The sequence below is a fragment of the Pongo abelii genome, chromosome 14, assembly GCF_028885655.2.
Source record: "Pongo abelii isolate AG06213 chromosome 14, NHGRI_mPonAbe1-v2.0_pri, whole genome shotgun sequence".
Taxonomy (NCBI): Eukaryota; Metazoa; Chordata; class Mammalia; order Primates; family Hominidae; genus Pongo; species Pongo abelii.
Window position 1 is genome coordinate 96,832,767 of NC_071999.2, and position 25,581 is coordinate 96,858,347.

General features: G+C 36.5%; 1 long non-coding RNA gene across 4 annotated transcripts in view; it reads right to left on the reverse strand.

The window, feature by feature from the left end:
- Positions 1–21,447: 21,447 nt before the first annotated feature.
- The window catches only part of LOC129049578 (uncharacterized), a 41,153-nt gene continuing 37,019 nt past the window's right edge, over positions 21,448–25,581 (reverse strand). For all 4 annotated transcript variants that reach the window (XR_008512789.2, XR_008512787.2, XR_008512790.2 and 1 more), the window contains one exon: positions 21,448–21,650. This is a non-coding gene — a long non-coding RNA (uncharacterized LOC129049578). The remainder of the gene's footprint in view (positions 21,651–25,581) is intronic.

A 25,581-nucleotide genomic window follows, 5' to 3' on the forward strand; every position in this document is an offset into this window, starting at 1 on the left:
ATATATTTACTCTCTACTGGATCATTCTCATTGGATGGGCTGTTATTTGACCCATCTCAAATGAGCTTTGAGCTTTATGCGGACCCCACTTTCCCTGTCTCCTCATTTTTTTGCTTCTCTTTGCAGAAAAACTCTTTAAAAGATTTCTAATCCTTATTCTTTCTGATTCATCTCTCAGGCTCTCCTACCTTATTCTAATTAGGCCAAGAAGCTGCTAAGATTGCTCCCATCAAAATTGCCAGTGACCCCCTATTGCTCACCTAATAGTCCATTTTCAATCCTTATCTCATTTGATACATAATAATTACAGAATTACACCCAGTTGATTCTCTCTTTCTCTCCCCTCTCTCTTCCTTTCCCCTTCTGTCTATTTTCTTAATTTATCTTGTAAGACACCACAGTTTCCTGGTGGTGTTTTTTCTGTCTCAGTGGTTGTTCCTTCACAGTCTTCTTTGCTGGTTCCATAATCTTCTAGCTCTTAATTTTATAATCTTTCAAAAGCCCTGTCCACGTTTTCCTGTCTGATATTTACTCTGTCTTTTGGGGGGATCATATATATTTTTAGAGTTTTAAATACCATCCATATCTTGTCTTCCAAATTTTTACCTCTAACTTTCCCCTAATGTCTGGATTAAATACAGGATTGCCTACTTCACATTTCCAAATGCCTAGTGAACATCTCAAATTTGGCACATCTGAAACTAATCCCTGTGACATACTCCTTCCCTCCACACCCACTCACCCCTTACTTTTTTGTTCCCCATTTCTATTGATGGCAAATACACATTTCCAGCTGCATAGGTCAAAAATCTTGGAATCATCTTTTACTCCTAGTTTTCTCTCTTATCTAAATTCAATATGTCATCAAATCCTATTGTCATTACCTCCAAAACATATCTAGAATTAAAAACGGTCTATCACCATTGTTATGTGCCTTGTTCAAATTAAGTATCCGTTTGTCACTTGGATTGCTGCAATACTATAGTCTCCTTAAAAATATGCCTGCTTCTGCCCTTGTACTACACAGTTTATTTCCATGCCAGTAGCTAAGTAATTCTGTAAAAATACACATTGGATAATATCTCTCAGAGCCAAAAACCTGCTGAATGTTTCAGTCACAGTAAAAAGCCACAGTCCTCTTCAAGGCCTCCAATGCCCATCATTATCGGACCCACGTACTACTCTGACCTTCTCTCCAAGGACTCTCTCTCCACCATGATGCTCCAGGCACGTAGGCTACATTTCTTTATCTAGAGACTTCACATATGACCAATCACAGGACTTTTGCTCTGCTATTCCCTCTACCTAGAATGCCTCTCCAAGTGTCTGCCGGACTAAATCTCTATTTCAATATCCGCTCATACTTAACCCTTTCTATGAGGTTTCTCTTCACCAATCTTCTTAATACTGCAAGCAAGTCCCTATCCCCACCTCAGCATTCATGATCCCTGTATACTTAATGTCTAAAATAGTAAGTATTTTACTTGATTGTAATTATGCTTCATCTCTTATGGCATCTCTTGAGAAATAAACTTGGCACTTGGTCCATTTTGTGGTCTACTGTATTAACTAATATATCCCAAGTGCAACATAAGAAACACAAAATAAATATTTGATGAATGATTGAACATTAACAATGAGCATCTATCTCTCTGTATTTTTTAATTTGTGAACCATATGTTCTATTTTCTTTGTATTTTTTTCATTCTCACTAATATGTATTGCCTTTAAAATGTTCTTGATTTTTAAGGGTATTTTTTACATATTAATTATGTTCTATAATTTATTTTGATACAAGACATTGAGCAAGATATTTTATAATAGCTGACCACCTGTTTTTGTTTTTGTTTTTGTTTTTGTTTTTGTTTGAGACGGAGTCTCGCTCTGTCGCCCAGACTGGAGTGCAGTGGCACAATCTTGGCTCACTGCAAGCTCCGCCTCCTGGATTCACGTCATTCTCCTGCCTCAGCCTCCTGAGTAGCTGGGACTACAGGCGCCCGCCACCACTCCCAGCTAATTTTTTGTATTTTTAGTAGAGACGGGGTTTCACCGTGGTCTCGATCTCCTGAACTCCTGATCCGCCTGCCTCGGCCTCCCAAAGTGCTGGGATTACAGGTTTGAGCCACTGCGCCCGGCTTGACCACCTGTTTTTATATTGTTTATTAAATAATCCATTCTTTTCTCCTTCTGGAAGCCAAGTAAAAAAATATATAAGGAAAAAGCAAAGACTAGCTGAGCCTAAAGCTGATAGAGTAAGAAAGTAGGAACTGATAATTAATAACTGGGCTTAGTAATTTATTATATATGGGCTGCATATATGCACTTGACTCTATTTCTGAACTTTTGATATTGTTTCTTCATCCTATACAGTTTATTTCTATCCCAGAAGCTTGAGTGATACTCTGTGACATCATGTCATTCCTTTGCTCAAACCGTTGCTCTTATATTTTACTCGCAATAAAAGCCATATATCTATCTGCCTACTCTTTTGTGAATAACTTATCTCTAAAATATTTAATTTTATAATAAATGTTTAAATCTCCTTTATGTCTTATTGCTTTTGTATCTATTTTCAAGGATTATTTTCTCAACCTACTTTTAAATTTTAATTAGATCTTCATCAAATAGATCAATTAAACTTACATGAGGACATAGAGAAACCTCAAAGAATGAGCTGGCTTCAAAAATGTAGGTTGACAACCCAGGAGGTTAGGCTGGATGATGGATCTCTGACTTCATCACTTTTCAGAGCAGTGACTATGACCTGAGTCACATCCACCACACAGCACATGAAAAGTTCACTCATCTGAAAAGGATAAAACAAGAGAAGGGAAGCCTGAACTAATATGGTCATATGACTAACAAAAGAAGTCAGATCTTTTGTGCTTAATTATTCCACATTCCTTCTTTTTACAGGGAGCAAGCACTACCTACCCACTCCCATTTTCTTCATCATGCCTAACTTGGCTTAGTTCTACAGGCACAGGTCAAGGAATAACCTGCTGATCCGTAAATCCTCTCAAGCCAGCTTTCCTGGCATCACAATGACACTGACTGCTCTTCTGCAGCAGTGGTCTGCAAACTTTTTTATAAAGGATCAGATAATAAATATAGACTTTACAGACAATATACAGTCTCTGTTGATTCTCCTTCCCCTCCTCCTTCCTCCTTCTCCTCTTCCTCCTCTTTTCTCTCCTCTTCCTTCTTCTACTCTTCTTCATGTTTACTCTTTAAACATGTAAAAACCACTCTTAGCCCACAAGCCATACAAAAACAGGCAAGAGGCTGCATTTGGTCCATGGGTCATACGTTTCCAATCCCTGATCTAAAGGCAGATATCTTTCTTTACATTTTTATTAATCAAAATTTTCTTCTGTTGTCACCATAAGAATACCAGATGGTACTTTAAACAGATAACATATTTCATCCAACTCTCAAGAAATAGATTATTCCCCCTCCTAAGGCATCTTTAGACTCCCATGTATGGCAGCCATGGAAATGCACAGGTCAAATCTCATGCTTTGGAGAGCAGAGTTCAGACCCCAGTTGCCACCCCTCTGTATTTGTGCTGAGGCCACGCTTCCCTCAAGCTGCTCTCAACCAATGGAGGAACATGGCAGGGATATTCTATGAACTCATTACTACAGGAGACACAACTCCTCTGGGGCTGAGAATTCCCCATATACCTGGCAAATGTTCATAGTCCTGTGCTGCACTTTGAAACTCTTGCTACTCAGTCCTTCTTTCTTGCCCTTCTATTTCACAGATGTCAGATTTGCACTGTAGTCTAGAGACTCTCCCTCTTCCCCCCTTTTATTCTTCACAGGGATTTCCTCCACATCGAATTCTACCCAGTGTCTATTTCTCAGAGAACCCAAATTAACTCATCAGTTAACCCAAATTAACTCATTCTGCCTCTAAGAAACAGATTTTCTTCATGCTGATTTTCTTTCTCACCAGGTTCAAATGTATTAGTCTGCTATGGCTGCTGTAACAAAGTACCATAAACTGGGTGGCTTCAACCACAGAAACTTTTTGTATCACAGTTCTGGAGGGTGAAAGCCCAAGAGTGAGCTGTCTGTAGGATTGGTGCCTTCAGAGGGATATGGGGGAAAACCTGCTCAGCTCCAGTGACTTGCTCTTGTGGATGGTGTTCTAGCTGTCTTCCCATCATCTTCCCTCTGTACATGACACTCTCTTCAGGTGGTGTTCTTTTTCTAAGAGCATCAGTCACATTGGATTAGAAGCCCACCTGACTCTACTGTGACCTCAACTGCAATAATCCTATTTCCAAATGAGCACATTCTGAGGTACTGGCGGTTAGGATTTCAACAAATGAATTTGGCGGCGGGGGCAGGGGTAGAATTCAACCCAAACACCAGACTTGACATCTAACCTCTTCCTCAGGGACTACGTGCACAAAAATAGTCCCCATAAAGCAATAGTGAGGATGTGAGGGTGACATGGCTAGAATCATAACATTTATGACAGAGCTAACATTTGACATTGCTTACTTGCACTTCTTATTCTTAAAAGGTATTTCAGCCAATCACTACCAATCACTACTCACTAGATGATCACCCACTTAGTACTCATCTTCCAGGATGTCAATGGTGTGTCTTCCCCTCCCTTTTTCCTCTCCTCTCCTGTCTTTCCTCTCCCCTTTTCCCTGGGGAAGAGAAACAAATCCCTTCTAATTTTCTGTTTCATATCAGATAACCATTGCCCTAGAGTAAGAAATGGGACTATTGCAATAAACAAGTCTAGTCTCCTCGGATGCAAAATGCACATTGAAATAGTATTTTGCCCTCCTCCTTCAGGCAGCAGACAAGCAATATAAAATCTTATCACAGGAGCTTATGGAGTATACAACATAAATTTATTGCTTCATAAGACTGATAGCTTGAGCATACAGTGAACCACAAATTGGATATGGCACATTTTATAGTAAGGCAATTTTTCTTAAAAACATTTTTATCATAAAGTTTTCTCCCCTTTAGAAAAATATTAGTATTGATAGTTGATAATAAATTTCAATGTCAGGTAAAATAAAAATAAATTATTATAATCATTATCCCATAATTTCTTACATTTTCCTATCTATATTACCCTCCCCTTGAGTGACGGTACCTCCAGTTTTGTACATAGAAGACTATCCAGAACAGCAAAGAATAATTAGTCAGCTGACAAACCACATCTTCAGCAGAGCTGTAGTGCTCTGAGAAGTCAAACTATGTGACTTTCTTACCTCTTTTGAAATTGTTTCCCATCTTGATTTTTTGTGTATTTTTTGTTGTTGTTGCTTTTGCCTTCAAAGACTTCTCTTACACACTTAATTCAGTTATATTTAGGAAGTTTTTAAACATTTAAATATTCAGTTTAAATAAACATTTTGCTAAATATTTTGGATCTTTTGGTAGTAAAAGTTTTTAGTGTACTGGGAACTTTTCATGAAAAAGATTTTTAGCCTTCCAGATTTTTATTTAAAAAGCCACTTTCAACTCAAACTGTCCTGTTACTTTTCACTAGTAATTCTATGTTGCTGAATCTAATGATAAATTCTGACTGACTCTTCACCTTATTTGCATAATCATAGCACAGGATATACCCAAGCACTTTTTCCTTCTTGAAGCACTTTCTCTATTTTTTCTTCCAGAATACCCTCTCTTGATTTTCTTTTCTTCATCACTGGACATTCCTCCTTAGGTGCTAACTGTACCCTCCTCATTTTCTTCACACTAAAGTGTGAGAAACCTGCAAGTCTCTGTACTCAGTCAGTCCCAGATCTCTACATTATTTCTCTGGGTGATCTCATATAGTCTTGTGTTCCAAATACCCTCTATGCACTGATGGTCCCTAATTGCATATTTGTAGACTCAGACTCAACTTTCCCTTGAACTAAAGACTTGTACAACAACTGGCTATTCAAAATTTCTGCTTGCACATCTAAAGAGTAGCTCAAATAAAAGTCTAAATTCTTTCCCTTACCTGTTTCTCCTGCTACATTCCCCTCTTAGAAAAGAGCACCTCCATTTCTTTAGATGCTCAGACAAAAATAATAACAATAATACAAATAATAAAAAATTTTTAAAAAAATATTACCCATCCCTGGCTACTGTCTTCTTCACATATCTCCCATTTAATTTAGATGAAAATAATTGTCACCTGTACCTTCCAAATATATGGAATCCAAGCACTTTCCCACTGTGCTTCTACCACCTTAGTTCTGGCCATGCATGCCATCCTTCTCATAAATTGTCTCAATCGCATCCTTATGCTCACTTTCACTTATATAATGCTCATTTATTCTCCATAAAACAGCCAGAGTAATCCTATTAACATGGACAGAAGAGTGTATCACATGTATATCCAGAACCCCTAATGTGTTGTTTTATTACCCACAATAAAATTCAAGTTCTTTCCACCGTCTGCAGGGCTCAATGGCATCTCGCCTCTGACCACTCCTGCTTTTCCTCTTTCTGTTCTGGCTACACTGCACTCTTGGCTACTCTATGAACATGCCTAGCACACTCCCAGCTCAGGTAGTTTGTGCCTGCTGTCCTCCCTGCCTACACATTTAACACTGCAAAGACATGTGGGAACCTGACCAACAGTTTTCTCCTCAATGAAGCCTGCACTAAACACTTTATTGAAAATAGATGCTGCCATCACTTTCTATCCCCTAACTGTGCTTTAGTTCCATTAGTCAAATTTATCTCCGCCTCATATACTATAGATGCATGTCTTTATTTTTTCATTGCTTTTCCTCCTCAAGATTTTAATCTTGATTTAGACATAGAATACTTCTCTTTTCTTCACTGCTATATTACCATCTCCGGAACAGAGCCCAGCACAGAGTAAATGTTCAAAATCCAAAATGTAATTGAATAGGTATGATCTCCTTATACAGGTTAGGAGATGAAAGTAAGATAGTTTTATGTGTTTCCCAATGTAACTGAGATAGTAAGTAGAATATCTAGAAATTAAATCCTGGCCAATTTAAAAATAATAACAAAATGTAACAAAACAAAACAAAAAAAGTGATATTTTTCATTGCCCTCTGCCACATTCATAAAATCACAGTTTCTTTGCATGATATTCATGGGTTCACCATCTGACCCCAATCTGCCTTTTGAGCCTCATCTCACATATGAATCAGTCTTCTTACAGAAGCCGTATCTAAACCCACTCCTGTTTTTCTAGCTGTTTCCCTTCAAAGTCTTGCCCTTGTTCACCTCTGTGCTTTGCCTCATCCTTCTCCCTTAGCCTGGAGTGACCTCTTTCCCCATCTCTGGCTAATGAAATCTTCCTCTTGCTTTACTTAGGTCAAATGTCACTTACACCATTAAGTCAGCTCCAGTCATCTCAGTAAAAATTAATCTCTTTTCCTCCAGGCACTGCCAAAGCATTTCCTTTTCATTTAACTTTTGGTGGTTTATGTAATGTGCCTGGTATTAACTATAATAACGTTCCTGCTCATGTCCCTCAAGAGAAACTAAGCTTCTTGAGGACAGTGGTTTCTTTCTAATCACTTTTGCATTTTTTTCTTTGATCATTACAGTGTTTCATATACAGTTAGTATGTAAATAGACAAAGAATTCTTTTAACTCTACAGTCGTATCCAATTGTCCTAATAAGAAAAATATCCAATTATTTTTCACTTTTAAAGTTATTGGGATTTGTTTGTTTTGTTTTGTTTTTTAGACAGATTTTCACTCTATTTCCCAGGCTGGAGTGCAGTGGCATGATTACTGCTCACTGCAGCTTCAAATTCTTGGGTTCAAGCCATCCTCCCACCTCAGTCTCCCAAGTAGGTAGGACTACAGGTATGTGAAACTATGCCCAGCTAATTTATTATTATTAATTATTATTATTATTTTGTAGAAAAAGGGTCTCAATATGCTACCTAGGCTGGTCTTGAACTCCTGACCTCAAGCAATCCTTCTGCCTCAGTCTCCCAAAGTGCTGGGATAACAATTAATGTTATTGTTTTGATGCATAAAGTTATAAACTCAGATTTCTCTTTTGACTGGCTGAAGTTTTACTATAAAGATCAGCAATATAATTAATAACACTTATTTACAACATATTTTCAAATAAACCCACATTACTTAAAAATGTAAATAGAGAATGATTATTAAGAGGAATAAAAAATAATACATAAAGAGGAAGACAGAGAAGTAAAATATGTGTGGTTGGGAGGGTAGTTCACATTGTGACATGAAGGGAAACTATGTCCCCTCAGTCCCTTTAATTCTTTGATTCCATCCCACGCTAAGTCCAGTAGGTTTTCAGTTTCAATTGTGCATATTTATTTAATTTTCAATCCTTAGGAAGTTGCAGTATATGTCAATGGAACAGCAGATATTTTGACATAGTTGTCACTGAAGATACTTTGTGCAGATGCTGTAAGTAGGGTAAATATGACAAGGACAGAGTTCACATTAAAGAATACTTGCTATTTCATGCTTAGATATTGGTGTGTTTTCCTTATGCACATGAAGAATATTTTGAGCAGGAAACTAACTAACCCTTATTTGAGGTTTGGGCATATATTCCTATAGTCAGCCAGAAATATAAACTGCCTAGGGAAGAAATTTGAGTCAAGAAGTTTATTAGCAAAATAGAGAACAAAAGCCTCATTTTTAGCAGCAGAGCAGTAATGGTGGAGGAAAAAAGAAAATGCAATAATATTAAAGATTTCAAACTTAGACCACAGATTCCACAAAAATAAGTTAGTATTTATTAATCGTGGATTTATTCACATGTATTGAGTGTTTATTAAGTCTTACACATAAGAATGAAATGCTATTAACATATAAAATAGAGGTTTTTATTAACCTAGTCAAGAAGAAGCAACTATAGTTAAGAAGGAAGAACAGTGGTTAACTACTAAGTGAAGAAGAAAGGGAAGCATATTTCAAGGTAGAATGCATACAATTTCAGTGGCAGAACAGCGCATAGAAAGTTTAAGAAACACTTGGATAAGTTCAGTAGTGACTTCAGAAGATAATAACAAGGAGGGCTGGACGAGGAATGATATTGTACACTATGTTAAGAATTACTCTGTCTCTTAATACAGTAGAATTTGCACATGCAACCACACTTGCAATATTTTTGTTTTCCTTTCATGAATGCATCAGAAAGTTATAGGGCAAATATTTTTTCTCGCATTCTGGGAATATTTAAAGTTAAAGCTCTTTCTGTCATTTAGTGAAAAAGAACAAATTCATACTCTGATATTAATGAAATGACAAAAAATGATAAGGTTTTTTATTTGTTTGTCCCTGGCTCCACGTCACCGCATCACCACCACCACCAACAACCAATTGGAAAGATAAAGAAGATGGGGACCTGGGAACCCTAAATTGCCTGGAGGAGAGGATGTTACATTATGGGAACTGGGGAAACTTGAAAACATAATAGGAAAAGAATAAAACAAAACAAAAAAACAGAGGGAATCTAGAAGGAAATAATTGAGTTGAACTCATCAAATATATTTGAGTGCAGTCCTCTTCAAACACCTAGGATCTCCTATGAGGACAAAATGTGGGGTCACCTGACCTTCCTCCAGGCCATGGGATTTGCATGAGCATCATCACTACCCATGATGGCCATCCTAGAGCACTTGTACCCAGTGTCTCCAGCATGATTCAGAGAGAAAAGTTCCCTATACAGTATAAGATTGGGACTATACTAAACAAGCTTAAAACTCCTCGACTAGAAAAGTGATCATTGACATGACATTCCACTTTTGCTATGAGAAATGAGAAGGAAACAAATAATCATAATATCATATCTGTATTTCAAAAGAAGCTCTCTGGCTGAAAATCCTGAAGTATCTCTTAAGAAAGGAGAGATCACATGCAGCATTTTCAGCCTATTGTAATAGGCATATCTAAATATTTTTAATAGTGAGGTAGCAGTGGAAATGGAAAAATATTTTGGGTGTAAAAAAGATAATGAGCAGCTAATTTAAAATGAATTACTAATGGATTATTGATCAGACATTAAAGATGGGAAAATAACATTGAGTCAAAGATGGTAAGTAATCTGTCTTGGGGAGTTAGGAGAAAAACTGATGAGCTTGATGTTAGATGAGTTAAGTAGAAAGTTTTCAAGTAATATCTCTGAGTTGATGTCAAATTGGAAATGGCAAATGTAGATCTGAAATGCAGTTAAAAGTTGGAGGCTCCATCGTTCTTTATGGAACTAGAAAAAACAATCCTAAAATTCATATGGAACCAAAAAAGAGCCTTCATAGTCAAAGCAAGAGTAAACAAAAGAACAAATCTGGAGGCATCACATTACTTGATTTCAAACTATACTATAAGGCCATAGTCACCAAAACAGCATGGTGCTGGTATAAAAATAGGCACATAAACCAATGGAACAGAATAGAGAACACATAAACAAACCCAAATATTTAAAGCCAACTGATCTTTGATAAAGCAAACAAAAACATAAAGTGGGGAAAGAACAGCCTATTCAACAAATGGTGCTGGGATAATTGGCCAGCCACATATAGGAGAATGAAATTGGATCTTCATCTCTCACCTTATACAAAAATCAAATCAAGATGGATCAAGGACTTAAATCTAAGACCTGAAACTATAAAAATTCTAGAACATTGGAAAAACCCTTCTAGACAATGGCTTAGGCAAAGATTTCATGACCAAGAACCAAAAGCAAATGCAATGAAAACAAAGATAAATAGGTGAGACTTAATGAAACAAAAGAACTTTTGCACGGCAAAAGGAACAGTCAGCCAAGTAAATAGACAACATGCAGAGTGGGAGAAAATCTTCACAATCTATACATCTGACAAACAACTAATATCCAGAATCTACAAGGTTCTCAAATAAGTAGTGTGTTAGTCAGGGTTCTTTAGAAGGACAGAACTAATGAAATATATATAAAGGGGAGTTTGTTAAGTATTAACTAACATGATCGCAAGGTCGCACAATAGGCCATCTTCAGGCTGAGGAGCAAGAAGACTCAGTCTGAGTTCCAAAACTGAAGAATTTGGAGTCCAATGTTTGAGGGCAGGAAGCATCCAGCATGGGAGAAAGATGTAGGCTAGGGGGCTAAGCCAGTCTCTCTTTTCACATTTTTCTGCCTGCTTTATCTTTTAACCAGGCTGGAGCTGATTAGATTGTACCCACCCAGATTAGAGGTGGGTCTGCCTTTCCCAGCCCACTGACTCAAATGTTAATCTCCTTTGACAACACCCTCACAGACACACCCAGGATCAATACTTTGTATCCTTCAATCCAATCAAGTTGACACTCAGTATTAACCATCACAAGTAGCAAGAAAAAAACAAAAAATATCATCAAAAAGTGGGCTATGGACATGAATAGACAATTCTCAAAAGAATATATACAAGTGGCCAACAAGCATGAAAACATGCTCAACATCACTAATGATCAGGGAAATGCAAATCAAAACCACAATGCCATACCACCTTACTCCCGCAACCATGGCCATCATAAAAAATTCAAAAAATAATAGACGTTGGGGTGGATGCGGTGAAAAGGGAACACTTCTACACTGCTGGTGGGAATGTAAACTACTACAACCACTATGGAAAACAGTGTGAAGATTCCTTAAAAAACTAAAGTAGAACAACCATTTGATCCAGCAGTCCCACTACTGGGTATCTGCCCAGAGGAAAAGAAGTCCTTATACAAAAAAGATACTTGCACAAGCATGTTTATACCAGCACTACTCGCAATTGCAAAAATGTGGAGCAAGCCCAAATGTCCATCAATCAACTAGTGGATAAACAAACTGTGGTATATATATGATGAAATACTACTCAGTCATAAAAAGGAACAAATTAATAGCATTGGCAGCAACCTGGATGGAATTCAAGACTGTTATTCTAAGTGAAGTAACTCAGGAATGGAAAACCAAACATCATATGTTCTCACTCATAAATGGAAGATAAGCTATGAGGATACAAAGGCATAAGAATGATAAAATGGACTTTGGGGACTCGGGGGCAAGGGTGGGAAGGGGTGAGGGATAAAAGACTACAAATTGGGTTCAGTGTATATTACTCAGGTGATGGGTGCACCAAAATCTCACAAATCACAACTAAAGAACTTATGCACGTAACCAAATACCACCTGTTTCCCAAAAACTATGGAAATAAAAAGCTTAAATAAATAAACCAAAAAAAAAAAAAAGTTGGAGGTTAGTGATTTCAATCATTTGTAGAGAAACAATAATAAATAACAAAAAATGTAGTGAGAGCCAGGTGCCGTAATTTACAAATGTTATTCCATTTTGTTCTCAAAATAATACTGCAGGATGAACAATATAAAGATACCAATTTGCAGATGAGAAAAGTAAAGCTTATAAAAGTTAATTTGCCAGGGGTCCAATTTCAGGGTTTGTCTTCCTAAATTACCATCTTTTGCTGCCTCTCTATGATGTTAGGGTGCACTAAGAATGAAAGAGTTTACCCAGAAACAAATAGAAAAAGAATTTCCAGCACAAGGGAATGAAAAACAAGACAGAGAAGCACATGCAAAAAGCCAGGGACTGAAATACCTTCAAAATCAAATGTGGGGATTTGATAGTTTTGAATGTTATTTATTGAAGTTTGTTAATCTTGCAAAGTGCTTCAAAGGTGTTGAGTCAGAGGAGTAAGGAGAAAAAGTTATTTCGTTCAGTCATTCAGAAAATGAATTTAGCAACAAATCTGAGCCAACTACTCTTCTATTTGCTGGAAATACAATAGTGAACAAGACAGAGAAAAATCACATTCCTAATGAGATAAAATTCTAATAGGAGACAGCCAGTAAACAAACTATCATGTAACTCAAGACCATAAATTGACACTTACCAATGAGGAACTCCCTGGGGTTACCTAAGTGAAGCAAACTCTCTGGGTTAGAAGCCAGATGGCCCTCAATCGAAGAATAAAGAGGAGGCAATGCTGGAGTGAGGTAAAGTGAACCTGCGCAATTGTTGCACCTTGTGTGTTTACAGAAAGGATATAATATACAGGTTGCTGAGGAATGCTGACAGCAGGTACAAAAGCTATGCTAAGATATGAGTAGATGCATTAAAGGGGTCCTTAGGTACTGTGATGGTTAATTTTATGTGTTAACATGACTGAGCCACGGGGTGCCCAGACATGTGATTAAACATTATTTCTGGATGTGTCTGTAAGGGTGTTTCTGGAAAGATTAACAGTTGAATTGATGGACTGAGTAAAGCAGATGGCCCTACCCAACGTGGATAGGCAACATCCTATCCCTTGAAAGCCTAAATAGAATACAAATGTGGAGAAAGTTTAAATCCACACTCCCTCTACCTGTTTGAGATGCGACATCCATCTTCTTCTGTCACTTTTGGTTCTCAGGGCTCAGACTACTCCACCTGCCTTCCTGGCTTCCCGTGCAGCTTGCAGATGGCAGATCACGGGACTTCTCAACCTCCATAATCACAAGAGCCAATATTCTGTGCCAGGTACTCTTCTGAGTTCTGTGGATGTGTGTGTGTATTTTGTTTCCCCAGAGAACCCTGACTAATACAGATACTTATGGTCTCCTTTTGTGCAATTTCCAATTAACAGGGAGGTTAAAGAGAACAGTTGCATTTGTTGTCAAAACAGCATCCCTAGAATCACCTGGAGGGCTTAGAAAACACATAGTACTGAGTCCATTCCAAGAGTTTCTGATTTAGGAGGTCTGGGTGAGACCCAAGAATTTTCATTTCTAATAAGTTCCAGGGTGATTCTGAAGCTGCCGGTTGGTAGATGGCGCCTTGAGAACAATTGCCATAAAGGAGTAAATTTTGTAAATAATTGAATAGTCCAGACTTTAGTCACATTCTTGTTCTCTCTCCCAACCAGTTCTTAATCAGAGGAAACAAGATCTTGAGCCAGCTTGAAAAATTCTGTTCTTATTTAATTGTTTAGAAAATTGAACATAAATCTCCAACAGGCTATCTGCTCTATCTCTGACAAAGTCCTTGTGTCTTATTATAATAGATGCTCCGCAAGCATAGAAAAATGTCAATTTTACTGCTAAAGAGCAAGTTCTTAAAAAGTGCATTTCACAAAGTATAGGAAAACAGCCAATTAAAAAAACTTTTCTCACAGCAGGACCTCCCTTTAAGTAATCTAATCATAAAGAATATCTTGTATTTCTGTGAAAAGTTGCATTATGACTAATATTAACTTAAGATGAGAGATTTTACCATTTGCTGCCTTGTAGAAGTTATTGACTTTGTATATTTTTAATAAATGTCTCTATTGCACTCACAAACTATGCTCGCAAGAGAAACTACCATCTAACTGGTCTCTCAATGTCCTTGTCTATTTGTGAACACTTCGTTGACCTCTATACCATTTTGTACTCATTTCTATTTACCTGTTGCATGTAACTATGGCTAGATTATTCTGTTTTTCAAAAGACAGCCTAATAAATGCCATTTCATTGGGAAAGCTCTCTCTGACTCCCTTTGGGCTACGTCCAGATTCTTTTGTTATAAAAGTGCACACTGGACACTGATTTTTTTGTTTTGTAAACATTGAAATAAGATATTTTTTGTATCTGTATGTATGGATGTCTGTTTATGTATGCATAGACAAACACATAAATTCAAGGTATGCAAATAAGTATATCTTCAGAAAGTTACCATGCTTGTACACCAGCAAACACCCAGACCTAGAATCAGAATATATCCTGATTCTATTTTGCCAGGCATCATCTCCATCAGCCGTCTTGTGTCCCATTTAAGATTTGGACGAGAAGTCTCAGTGTCCAGTTCCATGTACCTGCAGACAAGCTCTGCTATGTACTTTAGACCCAGATTTCCTCTGCCTGCAATCTACCTTCTGCCCTTCACTAGAAGGCACATCTCAGCTTTTCTTAGTGAGCCCCTTTCTTGAATTCTGCAGAGATTCTAGAGCCCAGGCTGAGGCTGCATGAACATGAGCTCTGAAGTTAACAAGACAGTGACATTAAGCTTTTGTATTTGAGAGATCTGGGGATTAAAATATTCATGAGAGTTTTATGAGAGTTATATGTTACAGACTATGTAAAGTGCCCAGCACAAAACTGGCACTATTTAAATATTAATCTTCTCCCTTTCTGCTACTTTATTTTCCTGTCTGAGGAGTGTTCTCTGTTCTTCCACAATTCTCTCAAGTATTTCTGTTCTTTTTCTATAATTCTCCATTATTTTATAGAGGTAGAAAATATTTTCTTAAGATGGTTGATGCTCATATGCCTCTTATTCATTACCCAACCTACATCACCTGTCACTAGTGCCATCCCGCCCCTTGCCAAATCACATAGAAGTTGATGACAAATTTGTTTCTATATATTTTGAGTACCAGTGAAAAGCATAATATGGTGTTGTTTTGTGAAAGAATGAGTGTATAGACACAGATCTCTTCTTCTTTGAAATTTTTTGATCCAGAATTTATTTATTTACATATACATATATTTACAGACAGACTCTCACTCTGTCATCCAGGCTGGAGGGCAGTGGCATGATCACAGCTCACTACAGTCTCAAACTCCTAGACTCAAGGGATCCTCTCACCTCACCCTTCTGAGTAGCTGAGACTATAGGCACATGTCACCACACCAGACAATTTGTTTTATTTTTTTGTAGAGATGCGTTCTCACTATGTTGCCCAGGCTGGTTTTAAACTCCTAGGCTCAAGTGATCCTCTTGTCTCGGCCTCTCAAAGTGCTGGGATCACAGGCATGAGCCAACACGCTTGGTCCAGAATTTCTAATTCATCACATAAATGAACAATTTTATTGGTTACCTAGATGTTACTTATGTTGTTTTATGCAACAAATTTTGAGCAGAAAATTGAATCATATTAATAATAATAGTAAGAATAGACATCTCTGTAGTTCCTAAGTCATCTGATCTATGAAAATGCCAACCTTCATTGCTCTAAAGTATGCTTATGATTTCTCATACCAGTAGCCAACGTGGCATAATAAAAGAGCATGCTTGGTCAGTATTATTGTTTTATCATGGTCTATCTCCATGTGGTAAGGTGTCCTGAGAAGGCTCTAAACACACTGAAGCATGTTGTCTTCTGTGTCTCTCTAGGTCTAATCGATAACAATAAGTATTTATGATTTCCATTTAACAAATATTTATCAAAGGCCAGGAAACACTGCTGAAAATGACTAACTTGATCCTGCTGTTATGGCATTTTAATCTTGGATTCATTATTACGTACCCAAACTTCATTTTACTCAACACCCATATTCATTTAGTAAACAAACTGAGAGGTGCCAACTTTATGGTAAGGACCGTGGTACTGTTTATAAATGCAAAGTGAACAAGACAGACCAATTAATACCCTTATTGATATGTGAAATTTTGGTAAACGAATGCAACTGTTTTAGTTTGTACTTGAATTTTATTGCAGCTGCTGCCTAGCCACATGCTTATGAATGGCAGAGCACTATTTAAAAATAGCTATTCTTAAAATCAATGATTCATTGCCCTGTGCTAGACATTTAATTTTCTCTTTTCTTGGAAAAAGCTCTTTCTCAAGAGTATTCCCCAGCCACCCTTTATTCAAAATCTTGGAAAGGACACTGCACTAACTCTATGATATCCCTGAAAGCCATGTGAGCAAGATCACATTTGTGTATAAAGCCCCCCAGAAAACAAATAATATGCAGAAATATAGACAAGAATTATTTTTGACCTTCTAGTTAATATATCTACCATTTATTCTGTGTCAATATGAGCCAAGCATGATTGGTCAATTTAGATTTATTATTTCAAATTTTCATAACCTTGCTGCAAGGTATATATAATTATCTCAGAGATGTTAAGTGACGTGTCCGGTGGAGACTGCTCACACTCTTAAAAGTAGGATTTGCATGTAGGTACTTGTCATTCTTCTATGCTCTGCTGCTTCTGTGTGTATGATGGTGTATTAAGTTTCAGAGCTTATGAGAAGAAACACTAATGGAATCAGGAAGAATGCAGTCATTTATTTAAATATTCTACAAATTGATAAAAATTTATGTTTTAAAAATGATTTTGAATACAACAGAGTCTTTCCATTTTAAATTGCTTTTTGGTATTGCAAATATTTAAGCAGTGCTTAAACAGTCTCTAACTGAAACCAAATGATGTTATTATAATTGCTGTACGAATGGAGCAAAATGCTTCAACTCCTCCCAGGAGAACATTGTATTTGTCTCCTCCACACTCTCTTTGGAGGAATAGATTGATTTAGGCAAATACATTACAGGAGTAAAGACCTTTTTAAAGATTGCCTCCTAATCTCTACTCCACTCCATTCTAGCTCTATTAAATCATGTCTCTCTGAGTATAAACATATACTTTCCGTACAAGTTACTATTCGGTCCACAATTTTCAGAAAACTGTGGTTGATAAATATCTTCACACAGGCATATTGCTATGTATGTCAAGAGTACGGTTTTTCAAGGTAAGTGATTCTGATGCATTTGAGTCTCTGTATCTGAATGTTGTACATTTGTGAACATTGTCATCTGAATGATTTTGCAACAGTAAAACACCATTATACTGTAGGTCTTCCTGTCCCCTGCTGTGTGTTCCATCTGTTCAGCCTTTTGTTATTGTTTTTATGTTTTAAACGACACCAATAGCCTTTATTTCACTGAAATTTTGAATGAAGAGATTAAATATATACACACACTAAGAACATTTACATTACCCTCACCTTCTAGTTCATCATGATATAAAGTAGGTATTATGAGGTATTGCTATCTTATCTAATTTTCAAAGTCAAAAGTAATATCTCATAGGATATTTGGTGCACTAAATAATAGGAAGAGCCACCAATCTAGTAACTCACTAATATTAAGTCTTTATAAACCTGTGGGACGCCAAACGCTAGAAAATTGAAAATCAGAAGAAAACTCCGCTAAATGCTGCAGTTGACTTGTTCTTCTGATTTCTGCTAAATTCTTTAGATCCTGCCAAGGGAAAAAAATGCTTCAGTAAAATACTTGCATAATTTATTCAACATCCATTTCATAGATTTTTCCTTGGTGTGTATTATATGGCAGAAATGATGCTGGGGAAGGAATGATGAAAATAAAGTCAAGGTTGCTAGTTACATGGAATTCATAGCTGGTAAGGATATACACATATTCAACAGATAATTTCATAAATTTATATTTCATTACAATTGATCTGATGAACATGAAGAAAAAGTAAAATACAGTAAGAGATTATAATGGAGAATATCCCAAAATAGCCTTGGGAGTCATGGATAGATTTCCAGAATGGCAGGACTTAATCTCAGACCTGCAAGGTGCATAGAAACTTTCAAGGTTGAAAGGGATAGGGAAAGCCTTTTGACAAAATGATATGTATGGCTATATTCTTAGGAGAGAAGGTGAATGCTCATTTAAGCAAAGAAATGGAGACCAAAATGGCAACAATTAGATTTGTAAGAGTTGATTAAGATAAAGTTTATGAGCTAGGCAGTGATAAATGCTATGGCCTTTTTCAGCCAGGTGAAAGACTTTGAATCCCATCTTAAAACCAGTGGGAACTGAAAGCATATTAAAGGGAGAACTGGCACAATTACATTGGCAGGGTTTTTCTTTCCTGAAGATCATTCTAGCATCTCTATGAACAGTAGGTTAGAAGAAAGTCAGAGAAGATGTTTGGAGACAAACTTAGAGGCCACTGTACTCATATGTACAGTATTGTCATTGGCTTGGCCTGGAGTGATTACAGTGGAAAGGGAGAGAAGGAGACAGAATTGATAAATAATCACATATAGAAAGAGTGAGATTCAGTGATTTATTAGATATAGGAAGGAATCAGTTATGGAGGACAACTCTTGAGCAATGAGGCTATCAATGGAGAAAGGAAACATTGGAGAAAGGATGGTTGAGGAGGGAAAGGGGAGGAAAAGTATGACCAAGTTTTCAAATTTGATGGATTGTGTGTGAGATGCTTAAGTATTGCACAAGTGCAGATGCTGGATAGGCAGTCAGATATATGTGCATGGAACTTGGTAATGTGGTCCCAGCTGGAGTTATAAATTTGGAGCTTGTCAACATATATATGATTTTTTTTATTCCATGGGATATTGTGAGACTTTCTACAAGAATGGTATAGTTTGAAAATCAAAAAGTGTATAGGACAAAACCCTGAGGAAATTTTGTATTTAAAGTTTCAACAGAAATGGAGAATCCAGGAAGGGTAACCAACAAGGATAAGAGGGGTATAAATAAACAATGAAAATTACAGTAACCCAGAGAGTAAACTGTTTCATGGTAGAGGAAGCAGTCAACAGAATCTAGTTCTTTCCTCAGCATGATTAAAGACATTGATGACTGAAGCAAAAGAATTCACATCGATCTTATTGACTCAGGAATAAGTTGAGTTGTGGAGTATATGGAAGGAGAAGAAGTGGAGAAGCATAGCTAAAAGGAGAACATGGACTGTGGAAGGAATTTTTTACGAAAAGTACTAAATTATGTTTAAATGATAACTAGAAGGATGCACCAAAGTGGGAAAGTTTGCAGATACAAGGAAGCACAGGGCACATTTGATAGCATATACAGTTCTTGAAAAGGGAGCAAAGAAGAGATGAAATTGCATATAGATGAATAGAAAAGTACTTTGGGACTGAGTATGTTTTCTGAAAAAGACACTTCCGCTGGGTAAATAGGAGGGGAATTTGCTAAAAATAGATATACTGATGATGACAGATTTAGATACTTAACATTTCAGAGTTTTCTAATAATGTATTTTTCTCAATACAAGCATAATCATTTTTAGGATGATTGGACCATAAGTAACATGGGTGGTGGTAAAGGGAAAGATGATGCTTATAATGTAGGAATACGGAGTGCAAATTAAAGAAACTTATGTGAGGAGAGAATACTGATAAAATTTATGTTTCAGAACATAAATTTTATGTTAACTCTGGCTGTGACAGAGGAAATGGATTACAGATGGTAAATCTGGAAGTAAAGCAAACTCAAAAAATTGTTTTTCATGGAGATTTTTGCTGATGTCCTTATTTTTGCTCACCCTTCCCCACAAACTGCCCTCTCCCCAAACACATACCCACACATACACACCACAGAGCCATCTGCCACCCCTTCTCATTTGCCAAGAAGAAGTATGCCTGCTTTGGCTAGGATAAAGCATTGTTTCATTGTCTGAGTGATAGTCATATTAATAATGGTTTTCCTAATGTCTCTTCTTGCTACCATGAAGGCAGACCATGCTGGTTGGCTGGACCCTTAAGAATTATTTTCTTCATTTGACAATGTGTTTTTTTTGTTTGTTTGTTTGTTTATGAGACAGAACCTCACTCTTGTTGCCCAGGCTGGAGAGCAGTGGCACGATCTCAGCTCACTGCAACCTCCACCTCCAAGGTTCAGGCAATTCTCCTGCCTCAGCCTCCTGGGTAGCTGGGATCACAGGCATGCGCCACGATGCCCAGCTAATTTTTTTTTTTTTTTTAGTAGAGTTGGGGGTGGGGTTTCACCATGTTGGCCAGGCTGGTTTTGTATTCCTGACCTCAAGTGATCCACCCACCTTGGCCTCCCAAAGTGCTAGTATTACAAGCATGAGCCACCATGCTCAGCACATTTAACAGTATTTTATTAGATGCCCTATTTGCTCTGTACCAGACACTGAGATTAACCATGGGCACAAAGCGGTAGCCAAAAATGAAAAGATTATTTAAACCATTCTGCCTTCAAGAAATAGACATGGTCCTACCTCAAAACACATGGAATACCATTCCTAATCATTTAAATTATTCCTTTTGAATTTCATTCCATGTACATGAGGTTATAAACATATAGTAGAAAATCCATGACTTTTTAAGAGTGCAAGAAATGGAGTAGCATACATATATTTATATTATGGGTGGGCATGAGCCCCCCCACATCCTTGGCTTTAAGGCATCAAAAGTAAAACTTCAGAATTATCCCATTTATTTTGGACTTCGGCGAAGTGGAGCATAGAATACCTATTCCCAACACCAATACACAAAAAATTTCTAGCCATGCAGCTCTATTTTTATATATCCATGGTAACCTATTTTTCTTTCTTTCTTTGTTTCTTCTTCTTCTTCTTTTTTTTTTTTTTTTTGGCTGCTAAGTGGATGTTGCTAAGCAGTTTACATTGCTGTACTGGGTAATTATATCAAAACTGTTACATTTCTTGCAGATTCTCATTTTATTATATACAAATTCTGTCTACTTACTCAAAGAAACTCACCAAAAGCATTAAACTTATTTTTTCAGAAGCTAATTTTTGTCTTCTGGATTGTGTCATTTTTATCAAAATGTGTTACAGCACACTTATTATAGAAGCTAAAAAGTTTATAAATTACTGTCTGTGTATGGAAAAGCCAACTCATATCTGTTAAAGCAAATGAATAGAAGGTATAATACAGGATGAACTGATGGATTTTGATTAAGCTGATTTTTCATCTAGCCTCACAGATACCAATAGCATACAAACCTACAGAGAAATCCACAATGAGAAAGAGACTCCATCCACAATGTTTTTTCCAGGACCAGTTGATAGAGAATCTCTTGTTTGCCACAATGGCCAGGTTGTAGAGCCTTTTCTGTGCCTTGCTTCTGCTATTTTTCCAGGGAAAATTCACTCTGTAACATGAAAACAGCAGTGTATCTTCTGTAGAAAGGGGTTAAGAGTGGCCCTTGGAACATTGAGAGTATATGGAAAGTAGGTGTGAAATTCCATTTCATGTGGAAGAAAATATGTCTCATATTATTTTTCTTCTGGTAATATCTTCCACAATAAGGTGTATTAGGAAATCATAGCTGCTTTTTAAACAAAGCAATTATTGTACAATTTTTGCTCCAAATCTCAGAACTAATTTTGGATATGCTGAAACTATTTGGTAATTTATTTTGAGAGATTATTAGATTTAACTTTAGGGCTACAAATTATGACAATTAATTTTGGCATATAAATTTATTATTTCATTGTTCCAAATCAGACTATCTTGGTTTAAATACTGGGTCTGACACTCACTAAGTTATTGACCTTGGGAATATCATATAAACTCTCTCTGTTTCCTATCTCTAAAGTGAGGCTTATGCTAGTAAACAACTTATGCTAGTAACCAACTTGCCTATCAATCTAGGCATTAATTTGTGCATTAACAAAGCTAATATATGTCAAAAACTTACCAATCACATGATAAGCACATATATCTATCATAATTGTTGTCATCATCATATCTATGAGCTGCCTTAATCAAAGCAAACTTTATTTTTGTTATGTAGTTGTTATTATCTTAGAAAATTTAAAAGGGTGAACATGGTATTTGGGTTCTGAAATTTTACTCTATTTTCTTCTTCAACAAAATGAAAACTCCAACCAGTATAAATCCTTTCTGAATAGAAGTTTAACTAAATTGAATTCTTCCTTCACTGAAAGTAAGTTCAACTGATGTAATTCAGTTTTGAATGTCCTAATGTATTTATCTTGCTTACAGATGGTTAACACATGACATACATCAGATTCGGTCAAAGTAACGCAATAGTTTTACTCTTTGGCAAGATTCTAAATATACACATACTGAACAAAGGAAGTGCATTTAAAATCTAGAGACAGAATTCAGTGCTAAATAGTAATTGAAAAAGATGTGTTGCTTGGAAACTGCAGAGATCTCTGTTTCAAGTGAAGGGTAATACAAATTATGCTTTAAAATAGTAGAACCTTTTTAAAATTTCAACAATGCAATTGATGAGAGTTTTAATAAGCTCTGACACATAACTTAGAATAGTGCATTTCCATCATACAGATGGTTCGCCAAGATAATACACAAACACTGATAGATTTATATTGAGGTTTGTTTGGTTACACACCTTATTAGGCTTCAGGTTATTGGTGCATAAACTGGACCCAGATTAAGGGTAATGAAATATTCCTTCTAAGAATAATCACCCTTTCAGAAAAAAAACAGCATCTAATCAGCTGTGTCATGCACCATTAAGTTCCTGTGCCTGGGACTTGGTGTTTAATAACTGTTTGGTGACATTCGCAATTGGATGGTTATTAAACAATGTAAGATGCTAATTTGTTACTTGGCAAAGGGAGTGGATCCTTTCACTCCCACCGAATTTCAAAATGTAGTGACCCTAAAAGTTAATGAAAATAAAGAGATCCACACATACAGCACAAAAATCACTATGCAGTGGCAATGACTACTCACACTTTGTTTGGCTGCTTGAGGTATGAAAGTCAAATCTTTGCAGACAAGTCCCCTGAATGGTGTAGCACTAACTCAATAATTTCTCCCTCCTGAAGCCTCATTATATCCAAACCTTCTCCTACAGCTCTAGAAGTTATTCCATATTGGAGAATAATTGATCTGCTCATAGAGCAGTTTATGAGATACTGCTATTTTAAAAATCTATTTCTTATCTGACTCAAAACTTACTCTGATGACTTCTTGACAAATTATAACCCTTTTATAAGCTCCTAGTCAAAAGTTAGTTTCTAGCTTATTTTTAAAAGACCATTTTATATCAAATATAATTATAATTAGTTTAATAGAGGGGAACACATTTAAGTCCTATTGTGTGCCAGCACACTACTTACTTTATTTTTGCTTTTTAAAGTTCACAATAAACTGGTAAACTAGACATCAATAAAATTCATTTCATTTTAATAAATTGTCAACCACTAAAACCACAAATATACCCAGAAGTCAGAGTCACTTTTGAATATATTTGGTTAACAAGAGATTTTGATACTGTTTCCCTTATTAATGCAAAAATAGAGTTATAAGTACATGTCTAAGATAATGAAAAGTTTTAATTTTGGAATGAAATTGGTGTGATCCAGAGCTTAAATAAAGGTGGTAATACTGCAAATGTTACAATAATTTACAACTGTGAGGACAATAATCTTTAAAGAACTATCCAAAAAGAATTTTTGATACATACATTATATAAAAATAATGTTTAAATTATCTTTCCAATTTTTCCCATTAGAAAACATTCCTGATATTCCTTTTAATGTATTGTAATTTTCAATATTTTGACAATTACTATAATTAAGAGTATAACAATAAATATTTATGTAGTGATTTCTGGCAAATAAAATGTTTTCTTATATTTTATTTCATTTAACTTTCGCGATTGAATACAGGATAGACTAGGATAGACAAGGTTATCCTCAGGTAACTAATACCACACAAACCTTACTGACTCAGAAGAACAAAGGCTTATTTCTTCCTCAAATTAGAAAATCTTCGGGGAGGTAGGGAAGCTCTGTTAATTGTAGCCCCTCAGAGGTCAGTCTCAGGAAGCAAACAACATCTCAGTTTTTGACATGTCAGAGGGAAAAGAGAAGTGAGAGAAGGTTGTCTCACACCCACTATTAAACATTGCGGATTATCCATAACATTCATGACTTCTGCTGACAAATCATTGGTCAGAATTGGTTCAACCATAAGGTCACTAGGAAGAACTATCTTTGTTCCTAGAAGGAGGAGAAACCAGAAAAAAGGGTTGACTTATTCTTATCACTATCACTGACGGATTCGTTCTTAGTATTGTCTTGCAGAAACAAGAGAGAGGCTTAGAAAATTTAAGTAGCTTATTTAAGATCACCTAGTGATCAACAAAGTTGTAGAACCAAGTCTCAAATGTATATTTGTAGACTCGCTGACCACTCAACTCACCCCATGCATGCAAGTTATGCCCCACTCCACTGATCTCGCTGTCTTCCCCCCGCAAAAAAAAAAAAGAAAGTTCCAGCCTCCTTACCTTTGCACATTCCACTCACTTCTAAAATGGCCTTTCTTCCTTTCTCTCACCAAAACTTCAAGATCAATTTCACCAGCTTCTTGAAACCTGCCTATGTCTTCTAGGCAGTGTTAGTCTGTCTAACATCTGGCCGTGAATAGTACAAGAAACTCTGCTTATCCCTGAGAAGGACTCATGGGATTGTTCTCTTATTTGTCTGTTTACAGTCCTGCCTCAACCTCTGGTGATGAGCACAACTAGAACAAGGATTCTGCATTATTCAACTTTATGTTTTTAGTACTTATTAATTGCTCGAGTGCATAGTGGTTTCTCAGTAAACATTTCTAGAATATTCTTTGATATTCAATATTTAATATACAATGGTAAATAAATTTTATTACTTTTTTGGACAAATGCATTCAATACATCCATTTTGTAGGCATATTCAATAAAAGTGTTAAGCATCTTCTATGTATGAAGAGGGAGAAAAAGCTCATTCCCTTGAGAGCACATCCTTAATCAGATCCTTGATAAAGTTCAAGTCATTAAAGTCGTGAAAAGCAGAGGAAAAAGGTATAGTATCCACATCGCCAGCAGAAACCCCACACCTAAGAGAACACTGCATCTTCTCAGAGGAGGGGGCATGTCAGGGGAAGCTGAAAGTGAAGAGAACTAATTTAAAATGACTGCTGAGATGGAAGCATTTTGAGCACAAAGAGAAGCACATGTGAAGGCAGGAGGTATGGGAAAATAGAGCATTTTCTGGGAACTACTAGTAGTTGAGTATTCTTGGAGTATCAGATGTGAATGTGTG